Genomic DNA, 25,030 nt, shown 5'->3' with positions numbered 1-25,030 from the left:
TTATGATGGTATACAGCAGAGAAACCAATGGACCATGCTTGTTCCTTCAGTCTAGAAGGTGATTCCTTTTCTATTTGTTTGCTTAAATGCTACTTAGTAGTCAATGTATAGCTCAAATTTCACTTCCTTCATTATATTGCCTGGGATCTACCCAGATGAAAAAAATTCATTGCCTGTTACGTATGTATTCCAATCCTTATTCCATTCCTCAATCCCACTTTATTTCTTACAGCACTTAATTACCATCTGGTTATTTTTGCCTTCACATTTCTACTACTATGTAAGTCTCCTGAGAGCAGGATTTGTATAAGATTCACCTTGGTTTCCTCCCAGCATTTTAAACACAGTAGTTGCACATCGAAGAAATGAATAGAACAAATTTTCTTCAGTATTTCTGGAATTGCAAACCTAACAATATGATGATTCAGAAAGTCCTCATCACTAACCTTTGGGTCACCTATGGCTAGAGCTGAACATTTTTATTTTGTAAAAAAAAAAAAAAAAATTAACTTTGCTACTGTTCAAATACTCCATGTCATTTTGGTTTGTATTCATATATTAAACAAAAATGCACTCTTGTTAGTTTTTTTGCAGTTTCTATTACAGAAAACAAAACTTCTCCCTTTTTAATACCTGCCATACAAATATGTTAGAAGACCATTTCCTCTCAACAGCCACAGTGATTTTCATGGTCCTTCTCAGTATATCATGCTAAGTATGCATCTCATAGGAAATGTACCTTTGAACAGATTTGCTGCTCGGTTGGCTATTGGCTTTAAAAGGGTCCCAAGGTACTCATTTCTGGGTAGCTTTACACCTAAAGAAATTAAAATAGAGTGTCTTAGTTTCAAGTTGACCCAAGAGAAGAAGAAAACATGAACCCTAAGGAATTGTCATTTAGGCATTTATGACCAGATCTGTGTAAGTTTTACTTTAGCACCTGCTTTTCTCTTTATGTCAGCATCTTGGAAGCAGCAAAGCCATGTGGCTCAGTGGCCACCTTGGAAACGTGTGCCTTAAATCCACAGAAAACCCATGTCAATGAAAGAGCCAGGACAGCATCTCCTCCTGAACACTATCCAATTCATTTTCCTAGATGTAAAATCTACTGTTTCAGACTAACTCTGTTTTCTGTGACTTCATATAGCCTTGCTGCCCTTCCTTTCCTAAGTTTTCATATTTGGTACTCTTGGTTACAAAGAATTGCTTTTTCTCTTCTGTCAGATAAGCAACAAACTTGCCCTTTTAAATAATGATTCCCAAGGCTTTCTTGCTCTGGTCCACAAGATCTGATTAATTTTACCCATTTTCTAAGTGTTCTCCCTCAAATTAGTCTGGCAAATATGATATGAGAATATTCTCAGGCTTTATTCCATTTGGGCTTGAACCCCAGTTAAATGGTAAATACTCGAAAATACGGGACATCTATTCATTATCAACCACCATTATATTTTATTTATGCTTTCACTGATTAAATCCAGGCATGTTTTAAAATGTCCAAATGATTATTTAAATTTCAAGAAGTATTTACCTTATCTGGTTTACTTAGGAAAAAAGAACAGTTTCTTCCAGAACCTTACCAATGATGAAGTTCAGAGATGTTGTTATTACCTACCTAGAAAAAAGAGTGAGGTAGGCTTCAAAATAAAAAAGAACTTCTCTTTTTCTCTCTTAAAAAAAAAAAAATTATGAGAGGCATTTCAAGAAGAGTAGCTTAAAATATCAACAGCTCTTCTTGATGAATTGGGTAATACTGAAAGGAAAGAGGACTGACCTGTCAGAGGGGAAAAGTTAAATTCAGGGAGAAGAGAGTAGAGTTTTGGAAAGAGTAACTCTAGTTCTAATAGGATTTTATTCCAAGAATTTGAATACATAAAAGACTAACTCTAGACACCTATACCCACAAAGAGTGGCTGCCAATTATCTGGTGAGTTGAGCAGTTATCTGCTGAATTTAGCCAATTGGAGGAAAAATATTTTTTCTAGCCTCAAACTCCTACTTTCTCTTCAATAGTAGATTCCTTTTATCTGAAATATCTGGCTAATTAACTCAGTTCTGCACTTCATTCTGCCTGTGTGGACAGAGGTTGAATGTGTCATTCTGGTGGCAGCATTGAGACGGCATCATTTACATTAGAGTATCACAGAATGACATTATAGTTCAATGATTGAAAAGAGAATTGGACTAACTTGCACATTCAAACAATTTCTGATTACTTGGGAAAATAGAGGTAAAACCCTGGCATGGATTACTCTAAACCACAGACATTTGACAGAGAATCAAATTAGGCACCAACTCAACTGTTATGAAAATTTCCATTTAAAAGAAGAGTTGTGTTGAATATATTTGTGCACCAGCTCTGACACTTCTGTAAATGATTTTAACATCTCAAAGCCGAGATGAAAGTCTTATAATCACTGAGAAGTAGAAATATCACCTGCAAACATAAGAGGGTCCTTTTTATTATTCTTAGTAGTAGAGAAATTGGTCCAAACATTTCAAAGTGTTGGTGAGACTGATGCAAGACTGTACATCAACATATGAAAGCAATGACTACAAATTCCTCTCCTCTTGCTTCCTTTGCTCAACCCAGATGTAAATTCAAATGATAGAACTGTAAAAAAGTTAAAGGGATATTAACAAAGTCAAGAGGCACAGAACTGAGCCAAGAAATAAATCAGATAATTCATTTCTGAATAAACAGAAAATTTTCAAGTTTTTTTAGGAAAAATCATGGGTACACAGAAGAAAATAATAACCAAACCTTAGTCTTTTTTTTTTTTTAACTCCATGCTAGTGTATATTTCTCTCCTGAAATTCAGTAAAGCACAATAAGCCTTTCAAAACCTTTAATAATCCTATAAATGCAGGGTTAAAATAATTTAGAAAGCAGTAGGAATCCATTTCAAGGATGGCCATTTATACCAACAACCACCACAAAAAGGTATTGCTGTTGCTTTGCACTTCAGTGAACTTAGTTTGTTTGGCCTAGAATGTACAAAGAACCAAAGAGATCTTTTATGATGTGGATGTTAAAATGATGAGTTGGCTCACGTGGGGCCAAACCACTGTCTGAAACAATGTAAGGGATAGTCAAATTTCTGCCTCAGAAAATTAAAAATTATATATTGCTATAGACCTTTGGTATGTAAACAGCTACAGCACCAGCCAATAAAGAGAAAGGCAAATACCATTCAACAGCAAAGCTAATCTCACCTCAAACCAGCCAAGCTGCATTAAATAAATGCCTGCTAGATGAGATGACATATTTAGCTGGGGGCTATGAACATCATGTTGTTCTCCAGCAAAAAACCCACAGTATATTCTAACATTCCACCCCATCCACACATTAACCATAAAACATATCGAAGAGATTATACACAGTCTGCTGTTTGGCAGAACCTAGTAAATTCTCTCCATGTTTAAGCATAAGAAAAGCAAACAAAAAAGCTGGCTAAGGAATATATATCTTAAAATCTAGAATACAAAAGAAAGGAAAAAATTTATCCAAAGAGATGGAGGGAATGAAACCTACAAAAAATATTTTTAACATAGTGTAAGAAAAATTAATAATATATCCATTTTTGAATGTATTAGTTTGTGCTCTCAATAAAATAGAAGAAAATATAAATTTTATCAAACCAGATAAGATGAAAGGAAGTATTATTAAAAGATAAAGCAGACAGCAAACCAACTGCATTAGAACTGAAGACTGTGCCATCATTTGTTTTCCTTCACTTCTATCATTTACTAAAAAAATAAAAACATAGAAACAACAATCTCCATCCTCATGAAATGAGGACAGAGTCACAATCCCAGGCCTCAGGTTATATTAAAAAAAAAAAAAATCTGCCAAATATATTGAATTTAGGATGGAATTGAAGAAGCAGCTTGGGAGCATGCACAAAATTCTACAGTTCTCTTAACAGGATGTAGTGTTTCTTGAAGATTCTGGTTGCCAAATTAATGAAAGTCCCAAAGCCCAATCAGAGGTCCTTCAGTTAGAATAGATCTGATGGTTGAGCAAAACAAATGTATCCAAACAATGCCTTTTCACACCATGATGCACAAAGTGAAGGCAGAGCCAAAGTAAATAATTCCAATAAGCCGTCGATGGAGGAAACAGGTAGAGGTAATGCCAAGATAAGTAGAATCAAGTTGGAGGCATCTAGTGAAAATGAGATAAATACATGCTGAATGATGGAACAAAATCAATTAAAATTATAAATTTCACCATAAACCACATATACCTTCTACTCTGGTGAGCAGTAGAAATCTGTCCTGTAAGACAGAAGTGATACGCAAAATACATTTTAAAATATTTAAAAAAAATGTTTTATAGCAACCAACCAGAACAAATCCTGGCCACTCAGAATCAAAGGAAGTACTTGAGATATACATATGAGAAAAGAGGGGGAACACTGTTCCTATTTGCCAATGATATGATTATATATAGGGAAACTTCAAGAGAATCAATTGAAAAATCAACTAAGTCTTGATAATAATCTACCAGTTAGAAACAAAAATCAATAGCTTTCCCATACACAAGTGAGTTAGAAACAATTAGGAAAGGAAATATCATATTTTATGAAGTAGCAAGAGAAAAAAAGCCAAAGTAGACATAAATATGACAAGAAATATGGATGACTTATTTGGGGAAAGTCATTTAAGTTATTAAAGGACTTTAAAGGGGTGAAAGAATGGAAAGATAAGGGGCTGTTTTTGTATAAATTAATACTAGATGGATGAAATTCTCTATAAATCAGCATATAAACCAAAAGTGATTTTCATATAAATAGTAGCAAGATTATTGGAAAAAAGATGGGTGCCTGATAGCAGTCAACGCAAGTTTTTTGGAGGTCAGGGTAGCATCTAGGCAGAGGATGCATATAAGACAATAAAACATTTCAAAGCTATAGAAATTAAAACGGATACTTACACAGCCTTACCCCAAGATTACTTGTTTAAATATCTGGCACATTACTGCTCCATTTTTTCACTTGTATAACTTGATTCTATCTGAAATATATAGTAGATCTACTAAAGAGATCAAATTGCCGACATCTGTTGATTCATAGAAAAAGCAAGGGAATTCCAAAAAGAATCTACTTCTGCTTCATTGACTATGCTAAAATTTTGACTGTGTGTGGATCACAACAAACTGTGGAAAATTCTTAAAGAGATGGGAATACCAGACCACCTTACCTGTCTCATGAGAAATCTGTATGCAGGACAAGAAGCAACAGTTAGAACCAGACATGGAACAACAGGCTGGTTCAAAATAGGGAAAGGAGTATGTCAAGGTAGTATATTGTCACCCTGCTTATTTAACTTATATGCAGAGTACATCAAGTGAAATGCTGGGCTGGATGAATCATAAGCTGAAATCAAGATTGCCAGGAGAAATACCAACAACCTCAGATATGCAGATGATACTAATCTAATGGCAGCAGGTGAAGAGGAACAAAAGAACCTCTGGATGAGGGTGAAATAGGGGAGTGAAAAAGCTGGCTTAAAAACTCAACATTCAAAAAACTAAGACCATGGCATCTAATCCCATCACTTCATGGCGAATAGATGGGAAAACAATGGACACATTGAGAGACTTTATTATTTTGGGCTCCAAAATCACTGCTGATGGTGACTACAGCCATGAAATTGAAAAAAATTTGCTCCTTGGAAGAAAAGCTATGACACATCTAGACAGTATATTAAAAAGCAGACATCACTTTGCCAAAGGTCTGTCTAGTTAAAAGTTATGGTTTTTCCAGTAGTCATGTACGAATGTATGAGTTGAACCATAAAGAACGTTGAGTGCTGAAGAACTGATGCCTTTTAATTGTGGTGCTAGAGCAAACTCTTGAGAGTCCTTTAGAGAGCAAGATCAAACCAGTCAATCCGATAGGAAATCAACCCTGAATATTCACTGGAAGGACTGATGTCAAAGCTGAAGTTTCAATACTTTGGCCACCTGATGTGCAGAGCTGAATCAACGGAAAAGACCCTGATGCTGGGAAAGATTGAGGACAGGAGGATAAGGAGGTGGCAGAGGATGAGATGGTTGGGTGGCATCACCAACTCAATGGACATGAGTTTGAGCAAACTCAGGGAGATGGTGAAAGACAGGGAACCCTGGCCTGCTGCAGTCCATGGGGTCACGAAGAATCGGACATGACTTAGCAACTGAATGAAAACAACAGCAACAAACTGAAGAGAATAGAGAGTTTAGAAGCAGAAAGATATTATTCAGTATTAGTTTGTGATTAATCTGGCACATAATGCTCAGTTGTGTCCGGCTCTTTGCAATCCCACGGATTGTAGTCTGCCAGGCTTCTCTGTCCATGGGACTCTCCAGGCAAGAATCCTGGAGTGGACTGCCATTCTCTTCTCCAGGGATCTTCCCAACCCAGGGATTGAACCCAGGTCTCCTGCATTGCAGACAGATTCTTTACCATTTAAGCTACAGGGCAGTCCTTGTAATTAATATTACATTTTAAATCAGGACAGTGGGGGAAAGACTAATTAATTATATAACAAATAGTGTTGGAAGTTCAGTTTATCATTACAAAAAGTATAATCTGTACTAACTCTATATACTAAAATAAATTTCAGATGGAATCAAGTAATGTAAGCAAAAAATAAAAATATCACAATACTAGAACATTACTTCAAAAAATAATCTTGGGGTAAGATTGCTTTAAGCAAGTCACAAAGCTTAGAAAACTACAAAAATTACTGCACTTTATTTGATGAAAAAAATTAATAAGTTCTTACACATACGAAAAATGTGAATATAATGGACATGAACAAAAATCGATGAATTAGAAATTTATGAAAATTGCTCAAACTCTCTTCCTTAAAATTAAGGAAATAATTAAAACTGGATAGTGCTTTCAAATTTAATTCAGGAAAAGGGAATAAGCTTAATAACATACAATGCTGGCAAATAGCAGGGATAAAAGTTTTGTTCAAAGGCCATTGCCAGAAATTAAAACTGTCATAAACTTGTTGGTAGGCGACTGACACCATCTATATAAATTTAAACTAAACATAAGCTTTTGACCCATCAATTCACTTCTAGAAATCATTTTATAGTTATAATTTGTGGAAATGGAAAAACCCATGTCACGCATGTTCACTGTGGCATTGTTTAAAACAGCAAAAGACTAGGCACAATCCAAATGTTCATTCATTGTAGGGAATGACTAAGTAAATTTGTAATATAAAAGGCTAAAAATAGCAATATAAATCAGTTAAAAAGAATGTGGTAGATTTATGTATATGAAGATTACATTAGGCTAATATTATATACTCTTAATGCTATTTGAAAGTTTTACCATATAAAAGTTTTATTTTTTTAAAAATCAATTAAAATACACAAATAAAAATAACGGGGTTACATATAAATATATCCAGGAGGAAAAAAAAATCCAGTTAGCATTCACACATGAGACAGGAAAAATTAGCATTCATATATGAGACAGGAAAGGGAGAGGAATAGGTCAAAGAGATGAATACGATAAAGGACAGTAGCAGAGATACACTCAATTACATATTGTCCCTTAGGGCAGTGGCAGGGAGGGAATAGATATAAATATAACATAATGGTAGAAACTGTAATTTATTATTTCATCAAATTTGAGATTCCATTTGAGCCTAAAACATATCATTCTTTTCAAGTGTACTACAAAAGAAAACAAAACATTGCCAGTTATACTATGACATAATCCCTTCTAGTCATTGATTGCAATATGTATCCTAATTTCTGAGATGTTGAAATTGTTTTAAAAAGTGCATCTTATAATTTTTGAAATATTATAAATAGCCAATACCTAGCAGTATCTTGGCAGTACTTTTGAATTTCAAGGGTAAATACCAAATTGTCTCAGTGAACAGAAAAGAAAAAAAATTACAAAGAAATAAAAATTAGACCAGCCTTAGCTTTTCTCTCAGTATCATGTGCCAGAAGACATTGGATTTATCTTAAAGAGTTTTGAGTAGAGAAGGATGAGATCCAAGAATTCCATCATCTGCCAACATATTTCTTCTTGGACAAAGGCAATGAAAATATATTCTCAAATAGAAGACTCTAAAAATATATTACTATGTTTCCAAAAAAACTTACTCAAAATCATGCTCCTGATGATCACAGAGTAAATCAAAGAAGAAATACAAGTCAGAGTATAAAGGACTAAAGTGATTGTTAATTTCATTAAATCAGAACTGGATTTACAAATGCATTAAACAAAAATTAAATGTAAAAAGTAATTCTGAAAGATTTCATATAAAATGCAGAAATACTTACATATTTACATGACATCTTATTGCAAACATTTCCTCTTTGCACTTTTTGGCAACTGCTTGTTTTTTACTCAGATATGTTTTTTGTCTTTAGCTGAGCTATTTCAGATCCTAAAATATGATGATGTCAAAGTGCTGCACTCAATATGTCAGCAAATTTGGAAAACTCAGCAGTGGCCACAGGACTGGAAAAGATCAGTTTTCATTCCAACCCCAAAGAAAGGTAATGCCAAAGAATGTTCAAACTATCACACATCTGCACTCATCTCACATGAAAGTAAAGTAATGCTCAAAATTCTCTAAGCCAGGCTTCAGCAATATGTGAACCGTGAACTTCCAGATGTTCAAGCTGGTTTTAGAAAAGGCCGAGGAACCAGAGATCAAATTGCCAACATCCACTGGATCATCAAAAAAGCAAGAGAGTTCCAGAAAAACATCTATTTCTGCCTTATTGACTATGCCAAAGCCTTTGACTGTGTGGATCACAATAAACTGTGGAAAACTCTGAAGGAGGAGGGGATACCAGACCACCTGACCTGCCCCTTGAGAAATCTGTATGCAGTTCAGGAAGCAACAGTTAGAACTGGACATGGAACAACAGACTGGTTCCAAATAGGAAAAGGAGTACGTCAAGGCTGTATATTGTCACCCTGCTTATTTAACTTATATGCAGAGTACATCATGAGAAATGCTGGGCTGGATGAAGCACAGGTCAAATCAAGAATTGCCGGGAGAAATATCAATAACCTCAGATATGCAGATGACACCACCCTTATGGCAGAAAGTGAAGAGGAACTAAAGAGCCTTTTGATGAAAGTGAAAGAGGAGAGTGAAAAAGTTGGCTTAAAGCTCAACATTCAAAAAACTAAGATCATGGCATCCGGTCCCATCACTTCATGGCAAATAGATGGGGAGACAGTGGAAACAGTGTCAGACTTCATTTTTTGGGGCTCCAAAATCACTGCAGATGGTGATTACAGCCATGAAATTAAAAGACTGCTTTCTCCTTGGAAGGAAAGTTATGACCAACCTAGATAGCATATTAAAAAGCAGAGACATTACTTTGCCAACAAAGGTTCGTCTAGTCAAGGCTATGGTTTTTCCAGTAGTCATGTATGGATGTGAGAGTTGGACTATAAAGAGGGCTGAGTGCAGAAGAATTGATGCTTTTGAACTGTGGTGTTGGAGAAGACTCTTCAAAGTCCCTTGGACTGCAAGGAGATGGAACCAGTCCATCCTAAGGGAAATCAGTCCTGAATATTCATTGGAAGGACTGATGTTAAAGCTGAAACTCCAGTATTTTGGCCACCTGATGTGAAGAGCTGACTCATTTGTAAAGACCCTGATGTTGGGAAAGACTGAAGACAGGAGGAGAAGGGGACAGCAGAGGATGAGATGGTTAGATGGCATCACTGACTCAATAGACATGAGTTTGGGTAAACTCGGGGAGTTGGTGATAGACAGGGAGACCTGGCATGCTGCAGTTCATGGGGTCGCAAAGAGTCAGACACGACTGAGCGACTGAACTGAACTGAACTGAAGACAGTATTTAAGACAGTGGAGCACGCCATTTCAGGGAGTTTTACTCAATTTTCCTGACATCTCTCATGTATATATGAGGCATGTTAATTAATAAACTTCTGTTCATTCTCTTGTTAATCTTTTATTACAGGGGATCTCAGCCAAGAACTCAGACTTGTATGTTTGTGCATGAGTACTCAATCGTGTCCAACTCTTTGCGACCCCATGGTCTGTAGCCTGCCAGGCTCATCTGTCCATGAAATTTTCCAAAGAATACTGGAGCTGGTTGCCATTTCCTCCTCCAGGGGATCTTCTCGACCCAGGGATGGAATCTGCATCTCCCAAGTCTTCTGCAATAGCAGTCAGATTCTTTTACCACTGAGCTATCTGGGAAGCAAGAACTCAGAAGGGTAGAGGAAAAACTATTTTTCCTCCCCTACGAAACTATTACCTATGAGCAAAGATCACAGTAAGAAGAAGGAAAAATTTAGAACTTCCCTACATTGATTTATTTGGAACAGCAAAAAATGGAGCACTGATGTGAAATATTCATAATCTTAGAGTTCATTCTCCTCCCCCAAAAAGGGGAAGCAACATTACTGGTAGTCAAGAGCTAAAAATCAATAATACAAAGATCTTGGGGAAAAAGAAGAGAAATTGTAGGAAGAGTTGCATTAAGAAGCTCCAGGAGTTTCCTACCATAGCTCCCTAGTATATAGGCCAAAATATGTAACTATTTATTAGTGTTCCTGTAAAAATTCTTGAAATACTGTGTTCTTGGCTCCAGGACTTTGAATTGAACTGGAGAGATGATTAAAAACTCAAGGATAACCTCTCAGGATTGGGCAAGAGAGAATATATCCTAACTAAGGAGATAGAGGACATTTAACAAAATTGGAGAAGTTAAAGCAAAGCCATGGTTTGTCAATCAAGTATGTAGACAATCCCAGCTACGCTCTTACGCCACTGTCATCTTGTTCTTGCTTTACTATTAAGTATTGGGTTGGAGAGAAGGGTTATCTAACCTTAGGAATCACAGGTGGACATGATGGAAAGGTGTGTGCAACATGGAGGAATCCTGAACTTTAGCTGAATGGTGCAATATCTGCCAAAAGGAAGACCATGGCAAGAGACTTCTGGCTTCTCAACAAAACCTGTTCATACAGCTGGACTGTTTTGTAGCCTTCCTTGCAGCTCAATGTGGCCATATGACTGAGTTGTCATCAGCAGAATGTGAGCAGAAGTGATGTGAGCCACTTCTAAGGATGTATCCCCCAAGCCTTCTTTCTACACATCATCCTCCATGCCCAGGTATTCCTGAAAGCCTGTTGCTGAAGGCAGCAAAACCTTAGACAACCTGGGTCCCTGAATTGATATTTGGACAGATTTCTTCCCACCACTCCACTCCACCCTGAAGCCTTCCAATTTTATGTGAGCAACAAACAAACTTCTATTGTGTTTGGGCCATTACTGGTTTTTTTGACCCATATATTTGCAGTTAGCTAACTAAGTAACAGGGGAAAGGTCTTGATAAATGGCAAAAAAGATGACCAGCATCTCCAGATTTCTTCAAGTCTTATCTGCTCACAATTTCAGGTGAAGAGAGACTCTTTTCTTTCAGTAGTCTTAAATTTCATGGAGGAAGGTTAGTTTTGTGCACGTGTTTTATGTTCATTCCTGCGGCCTGGAAGGAGGCAAGGTCAGCTTTCCCATCCCCCGTGAGACAACGCGGACTTGGTGCTCCTCTGGGAAAAGTAAATGTGGTAAATGTGTGACCAGAAGGCGGCACAAAGGATGCTGGGTAAGCAGAAACAACTTCTGAACAGGAAAATCTGATGTACCCATACAGATAACATATTATCCCTTTATTTCCCTTTAGCATAAGTGGTATGTGTGTGTCTCAAACAGGAAATAAGGTTTACTTTCTATCTCATATTTTGTCTATATTGCCTGAAAAGGTAAATCTTTTTGTATTTATTATTTATTTTAAAATGTTAATGTATGTATTTTATGAGGTGACATTCTAGGTCAACTTGTTTCCTACTTTATAATTGTAAGAATGAAAAAAAATTTTAATTGTGAAGCAAGTGGTATCAGACAATTTTCCTTACTTAAGATAGTGACTCTGGATTGTTCTCTCCTACTTTCCCAATATTATGTTGCTGAAATAAGCCAAAGTAAGAGGTTCAGATCATTTTGAAATTGTTCACTACTATCAATAGTTTACTAAAACTATGCTTTCAAGACTATTTAATAATGTGAAAAAAAGACATAATGATATTGTGACAGCATGATCCTAGTGATGAAGCCATAGGAAAGCCTGGAAGAAAATAAAACTAATTAAAAGTGGTTACCTTTTAGCTTTAGAATTATTAATGGCTTTATTTTTTTTAACTTTACTTATATATCTGAAATTTTCTATACGTTATAACCTAAATATTTTCAAAATAAAAATAAATGAATACCAACCATTGTTCAGTTCCTTCTGGTCTAAAACATTCATCTTTACTTAATTGTCTCACTCTGCATAATTCGAGGAAAAGAAATGAAATAAGATAGTCAGTCCATATGTGGAGAGACTGTGTTATTTCTAGGGCCCGGAGGATTTCCCTGAGCGCAGTTTACATTTGTGTTATAGGGAAATGAAGTGGGGAGGAAAACGCAGCATGCGAACAGTGTGAGGCATGTTCAGATCCATTGCTCACAGCAGGGAAAAACAACTGCTTCCTCTGCTGTTTTCAGTGACCTAGCATGTGTGCCGATCACAGTGTCAGAGAAAGAATCTAAAATTGCCTTCAACACGGCTTCTCTGTTATTTTTGTGCTAGTAAATGCCTAGGCTGGAGGACCCTCTGAGAAACCTGAAGGCCTTGTACTGCCCTGGTTGACTTGGGCTAAAAAGGCTTCAAAGAGGCATTTGCTTATTTTATAAGAAACACAGGTTCATACTAGGAGTCCTACAACTATCCTAAGCCCTCAGAATAATTGCATCATTAATTTCTAATGATGTGACTAAACTCTTTAAAATTATTATATGACTTTCTACCTCTATAGACTAGGAGAACTCTTTTGTAAATATCTCTAGCTTCTTTGCAAGGAAAAATAATTCACATTTTATTCTTCCCAGATTGATTGTTTACTGCTTCTATCAATTCTCATCATAAAAGCTTTCCATGTAGGTGCCAAGAACAAAGATGGAAATAGGTGAATTTAAATGTTTGTTTATTAAGATGTTTGAAGGGCTTAATTCTTATCTGGCCATTCAAATAGGATTAAAGGGATTAACTTGAATAATACCAGCACATTATAAATACGTATGTTGTCTCTAATTAACAGGCTCAGATATGAAAATATGATATGTCAAATTATTACAGAATAGACTATGATTACATTATTTTTAAATAATGGAAAGAAAATCCATGAGTCATTAGTAAAAGAGATGACTTTGGAATAAAGCAAACTCATTCAGCAAATATAATGCACTGCAAGACACATTTCCTATTTATATGTACAGTTAATAACATCTATTATTCAGTCTTAGCCCTAGAAGCCAGTGTTTGTTGAGAGAAACACTTTAAAACAGAAGCTTAATTACATAGTGCTCAAGTTTCTCTGGCAACATCGAAAGGGAGAAAGTCATTTGTGCTTTAATGAACATGTTGAAAGAGAAAAATAAGTTCTCATGTTGAGAATTCTACAAGATAGAGAAAGGAGATTGCAGAAGGAAGAAAATTTTAGATCACAATATTTTTTCAGTATATGGCAAAAGCTGTAAAAGGAGAAAACAGATGATGGATAGATAGAGATCAGTTCAGTTCACGTCAGTCGCTCAGTCGTGTCCGATTCTTTGTGACCCCATGAATCGCAGCATGCCAGGCCTCCCTGTCCATCACCAACTCCTGGAGTTTACTCAAACTCATGCCCATCGAGTCGGTGATGCCATTCAGCCATCTCATCCTCTTTCGCCCCCTTCTCCTCCTGCCCCCAATCCCTCCCAGCATCAGTGTCTTTTCCAATGAGTCAACTCTTCGCATGAGGTGGCCAAAGTATTGGAGTTTCAGCTTCAGCATCAGTCCTTCCAATGAACACCCAGGACTGATCTCCTTTAGGATGGACTGGTTGGATCTGCTTGCCGTTCAAGGGACTCTCAAGAGTCTTCTCCAACACCACAGTTCAAAAGCATCAATTCTTCAGTGCTCAGTTTTCTTTACAGTCCAACTCTCACATCCATACATGACCACTGGAAAAACCATAGCCTTGACCAGACGGATCTTTGTTGGCAAAGTAATGTCTCTGCTTTTTAATATGCTATCTAGGTTGGTCATAACTTTCCTTCAAAGGAGCAAGTGTCTTTTAATTTAATGGCTGCAGTCACCATCTGCAGTGATTTTGGAGCCCAAAAAAATAAAGTCTGACAGTTTCCAATGTCTCCCCATCTATTTCCCATGAGGTGATGGGACCAGATGCCATGATCTTAGTTTTCTGAATGTTGAGCTTTAAGCCAACTTTTTCACTCTCCTCTTTCACTTTCATCAGGAGGCTTTTTAGTTCCTCTTCACTTTCTGCCATAAGGGTGGTGTCATCTGCATGTCTGAGGTTATTGATATTTCTCCCGGCAATCTTGATTCCAACTTGTGCTTCTTCGAGCAGATAGAGATAGAAACATGTATATATACATATATATATATATAGATACAGACTACAAAGGCCTTGGATTTTTATTCCAGGATTTTCCTCTGAGAATTACTCAGATACATTATAAATGGAAATATTTATTTTCAAGGGAAAGATTCTCCTTCACTTCTCTTTAGCCAGCTAACTCCCTAAACACTATAACTATCACATTTTGAAGAAAATCACTGAAGAGACTTAGCAACCCATTCTAAGGAAGCAGCAGGTAATAACAACTTTCACAGACTCACTATTCTAACCAAAAATTCCACAAATTAGTATTAATAATGATTAGCAATTTTTCATGTGGGCCATAGGAAATACAAACCTGATATTGTCCAATTTAACTTGGAGTTCTTAGAAGTGGACAGATAGCTTTTATCCTCTGATACAGTGTATTTTATAAGTTAGAGAAATGCCAGACACCATTGAATTCCCTCATTTAAGAAAAAACATGCAAAGATGCTGACAGTTCATAAATGACAGCCAAGCTCTAACCTCTAGTCTCTGGATCCATCAGTGGCCCACTAACGAGTGGGAACGGAATCAACAAAATTTTGAAAGGAGGAGCATTTATTTTAAGGACAATTTGTTAGAACTTACCAGAACTGTATTCAAGGCAAACTATAGGCAAATCTGAGAAGAAAATAAAAATTGACTTTTGCTTTTTCCCCCTATGGGGCACCCTGAAAGTGAAAATGTTAGTTGCTCAGTTGCTCTTTTTGCATCCCCATGGACTGTAGCTCGCCAGACTCCTCTGTCTATGGAATTCTCCAGGCAAGAATACTGGAGTCAGGAGCCATTCACCTCTCCAGGGTATCTTCCCTGCCCAGGGATCAAACCCAGGTTCCTGCACTGCAGGCAGATTCTTTACCATCTGAAGTACCAGGGAAGCCTATAGGGCCCTCTACCTGTATGTATGATCCCTCATCCTAATGAGAACCTCTTATGTCAAAACCCACAACACTCTCATGCCTCACCTACACCCACCAGCACCTCCTTTCTCCCTCCCTACCTCTTCATTTTTAGTATATTAACTTGCACTATATTGTCAATATCAAATACATTTTACCTTAGTGAAGAGTTCTCTCTTTTTAAATTAGGACTTCTGAAAACACAGTATCATATCTCAAGTGAATGACTCTTTCCTTTCATCTCCTTTTTGTCATTCTTTCCTTTTTACTTTCAACCAGGTATGAAGCCAAACTTCTGTTGCATACCAAACATTTCCATTATAAGCCCATCTGTATGCAAGAAAACCAGGTGACTATTGTCTGCTCTTAAGTTTAATGTAGAATAGTTTTCACCTATCGACAGTATCTTTGCTTACTCTGATATAAATACATTTATAAGAATGTTCTATAGATCAACTGCCGATATCTGCCCTGAAATCTCCAGGATTATGTCAGCAGCTGTCTGACTGTGCCTCAGTGTCACAATACCTCAAATAAAATGAGAACAAAAAAAAAAATAAAAAATGAGAACAATAGGCTCACTTTCATCTTTTCCCAGCATTTTGCCTAATTTTTCTGTCTCTTTAACACATGCTGATTTATATATTTCTTCTAAATAAATGACACCTTTGCCCTCCCAGGAAATGGCTCTTGAAGTCACTGATTAAAATGGAATTAGGATGGAACATGACGGTTACAACCACTGTGGTTCTGCATTCCTGGTATGGTTTTCATACATGATGCTACCCATGAAGACACCAGATATACTCTATTATTGCAGTAGAAATCAAAATGAAAACTAGATCATCATTTAACACTATGGCATTTGATTTTCAATTTCACATCTTGGGCTCTCATGGCTGCCTTATTTAGAGTCCTTCTCTTTGCCAACACTTCTTTTGAGCTCTGAGAGATACATCCATCATGATATGCGACTGGATCTGTAACTCAAGGTACTGGAATAATAATCAGAGGTGTATATATAAACTGAAAGCCTCTGTATTTCTCCAAACCATTCCCTGTTATAGGAATGCTAAAATAATGCTAATGCAAGAAAAGATATTCCAGTGTCATTTTAGATTTCAGGCATTGCACATTTGTACCCATGATTATGTCAGAATATACACATAGGCATCATTTAAGAGAGAATTTATTATAAAAGAAAATATAAAAAACCAAAGCTAGCCTGATCTTGCTTTATTTTTTTATTTTTAAATCAGTGCTTGAACTGAAGTTGAATAAATTTGTCCAGCTTAACATGAAATTGTGTTGGTCTGAGCATAAAAAATAAAACTGGTAAGCCTATTCATGTGGAGTGAAAAGAAGAGAACATAAAAGAAACATAAAATATCACTCTTCTAGCATAAAAAAAATGCATTGATGTATTTTTAAAAAAAATAATATCTACTTTTAAATAATACTAGGTTTTATGTAAAAAATAAAGAATTGAAAGCTTCAGAAGCAAAGAGATCCAGATTTAATGCTGGGGATGCCTGCCTGGGGAGAAAAAGGGAAAAGTATAAGAACAGTGATATTTGTAGAGGTTTTTTAGGTCTGGGGGTCAGATACATCCAGACATGAATATAAGAGAGAAGAATTAATGAATGTTTATCCTTTTCAGGTTTTTTATAGCCTTGTGAATTTTACTTACCTCTCTTACACCTAGACTTGTGTGCCAAAGAAAAAATACCAACTTTTTTGAAAGATTCACCTAATCATTTATTTTAAACCAAGTTGAAATCAATTGATTTCAATTGTGCTTCTAGACTCAAAGATCAATAGTACTAGGGAAGCATTTCTACATAGCTTGTTCTCTGCTTTTGCAATGCAATATTCAATTAATTCAATCTCCTTCTATCAAAACTAAACAACATAGGCATAAATTGGTTCTCATTAGCAAATTTTGTTTACTTTTTAGGTCTATTTGTTTACTATCATGAGCGGATGCTCTTTGGACCATACTTTCAGAGGTGTGTCATAAAGCTGTATGAATATGACAGCTCAGAAATGGCTAAGAAATTAGTTACAAAAACTCACAAATTTCAGAAAAGGACTATTCAGTTATTTAGTTCATAGCCTTTCCTCAGAACGTATTTGGTGAAACATTATGGTAAAGACAAGATACAAACTCCAGTTCAATTCAGTTCAGTCGCTCAGTCGTGTCCGACTCTTTGCGACGCCCTGGATTGCAGCATGCCAGGCTTCCCTGTCCATCACCAGCTCCTGGAGCTTACTCAAACTTATGTCCATTGAGTCAGTGATGCCATCCAACCATTTCATACTCTGTTGTCCCCTTTTCCTCCTGCCTTCCATATTTCCCAGCATCAGGCTCTTTTCCAAGGAGTCAGTTCTTTGCATCAAGTGGCCAAAGTATTGGAGTTTCAGCTTCAACATCAGTTCTTCCAGTGAATATTCAGGACTGATTTCCTTTAGGATGGACTGGTTGGATCTCCTTGCAGTCCAAGGGACTCTCGAGTCTTCTTCAACACCACAGTTCAAAAGCATCAATTCTTCGGCTCTCAGCTTTCTTTATAGTCCAACTCTCACATCCATATATGACTACTGGAAAAACAATAGCCTTGATTAGGTGGACCTTTGTTGGCAAAGTAATGTCTCTGCTTTTTAATATGCTATCTAGGTTGGTCTTAGCTTTTCTTTCAAGGAGCAAGCATCTTTTAATTTCATGGCTGCAGTCACCATTTGCAGTGATTTTGGAACCCCCCAAAATTAAATTCTGTCACTGTTTCCATTGTTTCCCCATCTATTTGCCATGAAGTGATGGGACCAAATGCCATGATCTTAGTTTTCTGAATGTTGAGTTTTAAACCAACTTTTTCACTCTCCTCCTTGGAGATTCAACCTCCAAGACTCGATTTATTTCTAAATGGTCCTCTAAGGCATATATCTGAGATGCAAACACTCAGAATCTACAAGCTGGAACTTCATTAAGCAAAACTGAGTTGAAATTTAGTGGGAAATCCCCCACTAATTTTCTCAATCTCTGGCCCTCTTTAAGCTCAGCTGCAGTAATTTTTTTTAAAGAAGAAAGGGGGGAAAAAACAACAGGTAATAAGGTCAGATTGTAGTTTCCAATATCCAGCCTAGGAGGAATTTTCAGCTTTAGGTTATAAATTCCAGGAAACAGAAGTTTATAACACAAATGGTGACAGAACCTTAATTATGGCATTGCAACGGGCAATGCTGCAATATAAAGGGACTGTCCCTGAGATGAGTTGCTTCATATCTGAGTGAAATCTGGCCTAACCACTCAAGAGGTGGTGCAATGAATGACTCAGGTCCTCATTGGTAACAGAATCTGGTATGTATTCTATGAAATTAATTGTCATCTTCCATTCCTTCCTTTCTGACTAAGCCTCACTTAATTCTGTACCAAGAAGAAAAGAAAGGTCATAAAGAATGAAGCTATGGCATCTTACTTTTGGGACAAAATCTGTTTTCCAACATGTGTATCAAAGAATCAGTGAAGCTGGAAAGGACCATCTGGTCCAGTCCTTCTGTCTCTCTGCAGACAAATTCTAAATATTCTAAGACAGAGTGGGAAGGAAGCCCATAGTTCACTTCTTCAAATGAAGGAGGGATAATTCATATCCTTCCTTAAATTCCATGCTAGGTATAAAGTCAAGAAGTTTGTCAAGTAAAACACAATTTTATTTGCAACCAATCTGACCTACTCACACTATTGTCTGTAAACACGAAGTGTCCTCTATAAACATACTTTAAACATTTAGAGGAATTTATGAAGCCAACCCTTAGTTTTCTCCATCTGTCAAACAACTCAAAGTCTCCTAGTATTTTTTAGCACAGTGAAGGGTCAAATTCCTCAACTTTTTGCTTTAGTTTTCATTTTTCCCTGAACTCTTCTTGGTATTTCCACATTTCTTTTGCTAGGTATATTTATCATTATAACCCAAACAGCTAACACAATGCCTAGTCCACAGCAGGCATTGAGTAATTGGTTTTGAGCGAACAAATGTCAGGGACTACACGATAGATGCCCTAGTATACACTAAACAGCAAACCAATCAAAGAACAATACTTTTATGTTTATTTGTTTCACATTCCAAATAGCCATCTCGTCAGCTTCAGTTTCATTCAATTAATCTAACTAAAATACAATTAATTCACTGTCTTTCTTGGTTTAAATGTTACACTGATATATGCAAATTATGCATCTATCCAGCAGCAGTTTTATGACACAAAGAAGTCACATTTTTTACCTAAAAAAAGCAATATTTTCAGAAAGCATATAAATTAGCAGTGGTCATTGTTTCACTCACAGGAAAGCAAAGCTGAACAGATGTATAACAATGCATTCATACATGGCTGTGGTATGCATCCCATTCTTACTCCAGTCTAGGTCTTAGAACTCTGAACATCTGCAGCAGTTTGCTGGGATGCCAACATCACAGCTAGGATACTTCTGGCTACTCAGCTCCACGAACCTATTGATACCAAAGAGTCACTTAAGAATCTCCTGCAAGGCAAGATATAGCCTGCCATGTTTCAGCTTCACACCGGAAAAAAAAAAATAGAGGAAATGGGAAACAGAGGAAATCAGGGACCCTATACCAAACCAAGACTTGCTCCTGATGGTTGTTTCTCCATTTCCTTCTCACAAAGCAAGAAAAATTCCTGGATTTCTACTGTCTTGAAAAAGAAAAGTGTCTTTCTTAGGCCATAGTGCACTTTCTAACCAGCACCAGGACTGGCCAAGTCTCTCAGGATTTCTCCAGGAAAAACAAAAGCAAAAACCTGCCAGTGCTCTCAACAAAGGCAGTTGTCCTCTGTCAAGCATTTGGGGAAACAAGAACATGAGAGGATCATCTACACTGTGTTACCTACGGGTACCACTTACAAATAAAAGACACAAATGTTTTTTTCTGTCTGAATCTGAGACATTGAATCATTCAATGGAAAGGAAAGGAAGGAAGGAAAAACACCAAGAGGGTAAATGCTAGTTAGCTGATTGTATGATCATGCACATCAGCATGGCATTTTGCCTAATTTTACAGTTAGGAGCATTTTGGTTAGTTTTAATATGCATGCTTGTCATATAGGACTTTGAAAATGAAAGTGTTAGTCACTCAGTCATGTCCAACTCTTTGCGACCCCATGGTCTGTAGCCCGCCAGGCTCCTCTGTCCATGGAATTCTCCAGGCAAGAATACTAGAGTGGGTAGCCATTCCCTTCTCCAGAGGATCTGCCCAACCAGGAACCAAATCCAGGTGTCCTGCATTGGAGGCAAATTCTTTACTGTCTGAGCCATCAGGGAAGCCCATATAAGACTTTACTTATATATAATTTTATGCAGAATTTTTTAAAATTTCCTTTTGCATTTTTTTCTGGAAAAGTGAAAGGGTAGTTTATGTTCAAAATCTAGCCAAGTACTGGCACCTGCATAGAAGGAAGGAAGGGAGGGAGGAAGAGAGGGAAGGAAAAAAAAAGCCTTTTTAAATGTTTAAATTTTTGGATAAGCTCTAGGTAAATAGTCTTCTGCTTGATTCTTTTACATAGTAAAATATTTCTGACTGGAACAAATTAAAGGATGCTTAAAATATTCAAATGCAGATAGATTTCTGAAGGAAAAACTAGAGTTTCCATAATTATTATATGTTAGATCTAGGATAAAATATACCCAGCTACTATTAAAGTGATCAATACTCCAAATTAGATACAGAGATAGAGATCAGAAACACTTATACATACATACCTATCAACCTGTGTTTATGTATGAAACATTTACAGCAGGCTTATATTAAACAAAGCTTGCACCCAAAGTACTGGATTCATCACTGATCATGGAATTTCCAAAATTTGTGTGCTTTTTATGTACTTTGTACTTTAAATTTAAGATGGCATGTGACAGACTTCTCTTGATATGATACTATATTCTGAGATAGAACACAAAATCTTTCCATTTTGATGTAAAGCCTATCAGCATTATGGCTGCAAATAAGAATAGAGGCTTTACAACAAGAATTTCCATGATTATTATATTTTACCTTTTGTCACAAATGATAATGATCATTTGCGGACAATAGCTACATTCACAAATAGTACTGTATGAGAGCAATGATGTAGTTTAGTAGAAAGCATACATACTACTAAACAGGCTTACTTTAAATAAAAGTGAAGAGTTGACTGCACTTCTGGACTTGATTCTAGCAATACAAAAATCCTCAGAATCAAACATGAAATCTGAGTTGGCTGTTGATAATATCATGTTCAGAAGCTTGACATTTCATAGATCAGCCACCTGCCACTCGCGCTTCCCCACACCCTGTTCAAACTTGCTCAAAAGAATCTCGTATACTTTAATCCTCAGAACCTTGAAAGATGATCAGCGTGCCACAGGCATGAAACCTGTAAACTTTTTTTAACCTCTCCATTAAACACCAGGTATCTTAGTCTGATCCTGGAAAGTGACCTGGGTAAAGATTTTGGTGCCCATGTGAGGCACACACATTTTTGAGTTTCACTGCTAGTGCTTGCTCGCTGTTGGTAAATGCCAAATGCATCTGGGGAAAGAGTTTTGAAAACAACTCGACAGCATGAAAAGTTCCAACAATAAAACAGAACTCTTTACATTGCAAAGCCAAACAAATAACTCGGGCAAGTGTAATTGAATAAATCCTGAGCTTCAGTGCAGATGGCTGTTTTTACTGTCTATGCCTGGATCTGCTGAAGGTTCTTTAGTTCCAGTGTGTGTATGTGTCTGTGTGTGCGTGTGTGTACAGGGCTTTTTTTATATGAGATTTGGCATATTGCATGTGGCAGGCTGTTGAAAAATGAATAAAGACAGGAGGAAAAAGGCAATGTGTGTCCCATTGGTAAAGAAGGCAAGCCAGGTTGCTGACTGCCCATGTGCCAGTTCTCCAGGATTGCCCACGGGCTCCCAAGATCATTTCCTTGCCCCCAGATTTTCATGTTGAATTATCACTCACGATCTCTAAGTGAACATGCCTCTTATTTTATTTAAGACACATTGGGCTCTTGTGTTTGACTTCCTGCTAGGCGATACAATATTTAGTGTATGCTCCTTATACAAATGGGAAGAAGTGAAAAATGACCACATAAGCATAATTCCAAATTTATTTTTTTCTATCTTTGCAGAGATATCTTTGCCCTAAGCTTTCAAGAGGCAGACATCAAGTGTAAAGCATTTGTTCTGTGCTGAATTTGCTGAAGAAACTCTGACCACAGATGTCTATAAGGATTCATCAGGAGCTTTAGGCTATGGCCTCATGGCTTTGGCCTGAGGCAAGGCTAGGGGCAAAGAACTTTTCATGTGGGGGGTAAAGAATAAAGTAGAAACTCATCATGCCTGGATTCTTACATTTGCTCTAACTGGTACCCAGAAGCCTCTCTCTAAAATATGGCTTGTCTGTTCCTGTGCTCCTGTTAAAACAGAAATGAACAGCATCATAGCTTATTTGTGACCTACTTAGGAGGAAATCATATTTGTCTACAATGGCCAAAAGGAAGGGAGGTTGAGAAGAATAAAAATTATTTCTCTCAATATGATAACCAAAAGGAATATAGATTGAGATGAACAAAAATACATATGTTTTCCTTACTATGTGGATGTCACACTTAGTTCAAATGATCACCTCTATTTTTATGTGGTCATCGAACTTTTTTTTTTTAATGTTTGGTCATGAGATAATGCTTTATATGATATAGTAATATTTTTAAATAAAAGATCGGCACATTTAGATAATAAAGTCTTGTCTCTTTTTTATGTCTTTAGCCCCATCAAGAACTGTAAAAAGAAACTGCTAGGTTGCTTGTTAAGTGATTCTTAACTCATCTCTGATCCAAAGGATGCTCTTGTCAGAATACAGGCCTGTAAATAATTAATGGTGTTTTTAACTTTTGATCTCCAGCCACAACATTTTTTAGGCTCAAATTATGACTCTAACCACCTGCAAAACAGAGGGATAGAGCATTTGACAAAGTTCCAGAAAACTCTGTGTTATAGAAGTGGTGATAGTAGTCTGTTTCCTGGGTTGTTTTCTAGGTTTTTGTCCCTCTCTAACTTCCCTAGTCCCATTCTCCAAGAGAACAGTGGCTTTAATAAAAATGGTATGAGAGGATGAAAGCATGTAGTACAATAACCTCTCAAGTATGATCTTTTCAGTAGAATTATGTGCTCTATTTCAAAGCCCACTTCTTTGGAAGGAAAGGCCTATTCCTAGAAAGCAATTACGGAGAAATAGTCTATTATTCCTGCAAATAGTGTCACGGGTAGGCTAGGAAACCAGCTCTCAGCAAACCTAAAACCAAATGTCAAAACACAAGTGGTATCCCATAAAACTTTATCATTGAAAATATGTTTTCTAGAAACTTCTGGTGTTCTATGCAACTATATCAAGTGATACTAGATTCAACATAAATTAACTGTAGACTTTCAACAGTCCAGTCTTTAAAACAATACCTCAAACAGACAGGGAGAAATATATAACCTAAAAGAGTGAAGGTATAGGCACAATAATGGCCTATTAACTATACTTCCATACCTGAATGGTTGCTCTGCCTCAATGCTGCTAATTTGGTGGAATTAATATAGTTAATCTTTAGGAATTTAAGTCCCTAGTTCCAGATCTAAATACAACAGTTTTAATTCACTTTCGACTTGACCTCATATTGAGCTCAAATACAGTTAAGCCACTTTGCCATTACCAATTTCATAGGTTAAAAATAGTACACAGGGCAGGTCAATCTTGGAATGGAAGAGTCATTTACATGCTTCACTAAAATGGTTATTGAGTATTCTTATGAGAGGTTGCTTTTCTCATAATTCCAACTGTGATATATCATTGTAAAATGGTTGAAACTGAAGGGAAGAATTTATTTAGAATCTTCCAACCATTCCCTGTAATTTGTCCCAAAATTTAATTATAAAAATTTCCAAACGTACAGGAAAGTTGAAAGAATTGTAACCACCCATATAGCTAACACTGATATTCTACAATTAATATTTTTCCATTTTGACATATTACATATCTATCCATCAAACTAGCCTTCTATTTATCTATCAACTCATGTTTTGTTGTAATTCAAAGTTAGTTGCAGACATCAGTATATGTCACCTCTAAACATTTCAGCATGTAGATCATTAACCAGAGTTTAATATCGATTGACTATTTTAGGTAAAATTTATGTATCACAAATTGCATAAATCTTAAGTGTGCCATTCTTTGAGTTTTGATCTTATACTTGGATACTTATATCTTATACTTGGATAACCCAAAATCCCTATCAAAATAAAGAAAATGTAACTCTAGAAAATTCTCTCATGTCCCTTCTCAGACAATCTCCACTGCAAACAGCTCCAGAGGCAATTACTACCATGATTATTTTCACCATGTATTTGTTTTGCCTGTTCTTAAAATTCATACAGGCAAATTATATGATATGAACTCTTTGCATAAAGCTTATTTTTACACAGCATAATGTTAAGAAGAATTTATCCATGTTGGTTCTTGAATCAGTTGTTCATTCTTTTTTTTGCTGAAATCTTTTCATTGTATGAATATACAATGGTTCAGCTTTTCATCCTCT

The sequence above is a fragment of the Dama dama genome, chromosome 12 (genome assembly GCF_033118175.1).
Source record: "Dama dama isolate Ldn47 chromosome 12, ASM3311817v1, whole genome shotgun sequence".
Lineage (NCBI taxonomy): Eukaryota > Metazoa > Chordata > Mammalia > Artiodactyla > Cervidae > Dama > Dama dama.
Note: the sequence above shows the minus strand (reverse complement) of the source record.